We start from the raw sequence: 1,399 nt of genomic DNA, 5'->3' as shown, positions 1-1,399 counted from the left end.
AAATATATATATATATATATATATATATATATATATATATATATATATATATATATGTATATATATATTTCGCCCAAATGGTAACACAGTTCCAAAATACAACAGCATGTACAAAAACGGAGGAAAATTGTTTTGTAACATGTTAAGAAAAAAAAAAGAAAAAAATTTGATTATGATGTTTAACATAAAAAAAAATTTGTATAAAGGACATTAGTAGAAGGCACCAAACCTGGTGCAACATTTTAAAAGAAGTCTGTCTGCAAACACCTTTACAAACAGAACTTAGTGATATAAGGCTTCATCAAAATACACTAGAGTTAACCAGTCAATCAACATCCAGTCTTTGGGGGGACATTTTTATAAATCAACTTAATGAACAACATTACATTTTTAAGAAAAATTAGTAGATTTTTCCATCATTTGTCAAGATTTGAATTTATTATTGTTTCTTTAATGACTTCTAGATTCAAAGGAGAGCATTATGTTTTGTTTTGTTTTTTTAAACAGGACCTTTTGAGGAGGGAAAAAAAGAATTAATGATGAAAAAGAAAACCTTAAAATATATCACAGGGCAAGAAGCTCAGGTAGAGAACAAGAGCACCAGAGACATGGAATTAAAATGCTTTAGGAACCGGCAAAGAAAAACCAAGTAAATAGTAAGAAAATGGGAGAGATGCAGAATAATGTAAAAAGGGGAAGGGTTAAGAAGAAGAATGGCAGGTGAGAATGATCAGGGGGATAATGAGGAACAGCTGACACCGATGGGCAGAATGCTGAAATAAGAAGTTTATATACATATATGCATAAAAATGGTTGTTTTTGCTAGATACAGTAGTAGCTATTCAAAATTTCCCCACTTTCTTTGATTGGCCCGTGGCTGGTCCAATACAATTCCTTTTAAATATCAATCTTTGTTCTGAAATATTCTTTGTGTCATGATTTGTGCACATTAAGATCTAAAGAGAAACGTCATCTCCGGTCTGACCCTGTAAAGGTTTCAGTAAAAGGTTGGAGTCAGAGTAATAACAGAATAATAATAAATAATGAAAAATATACAAGATGGAGTGGATTTTGCTGGGCTGGAGGCTATGGAGCAATATGTCCACCATTGTACCATGAACGGTCTCAGATGCCTTCTGGGAGATCAGAGCAGAAGTTTCCATCATATCGCGTTAGCAGCATGCTAGACTTCCCAGACGAGGATTCAGACAGCCCTGCTCTGATCCCAGAACAGGGACTGCGAACGCAGCAATATGAATCCCTTGCCCAAGACATGAGCATTTTGACTCCTGTAACACTGAATCCACCATTGATGACTACCTTAGAGAGATAGAACTCTGTCTTTTAGGCCTTATCCCTCCGCTCAGGAAAAACTGAGGCTTTGAGGAGTGTTTATGTG

This window comes from Cyprinodon variegatus, unplaced genomic scaffold (assembly GCF_000732505.1).
Source record: "Cyprinodon variegatus isolate N-32 unplaced genomic scaffold, C_variegatus-1.0 Scaffold657, whole genome shotgun sequence".
In the NCBI taxonomy this organism is placed as follows: Eukaryota; Metazoa; Chordata; class Actinopteri; order Cyprinodontiformes; family Cyprinodontidae; genus Cyprinodon; species Cyprinodon variegatus.
The sequence above is the reverse complement of the archived record's forward strand: the minus strand, read 5'-3'. Positions refer to the sequence as shown.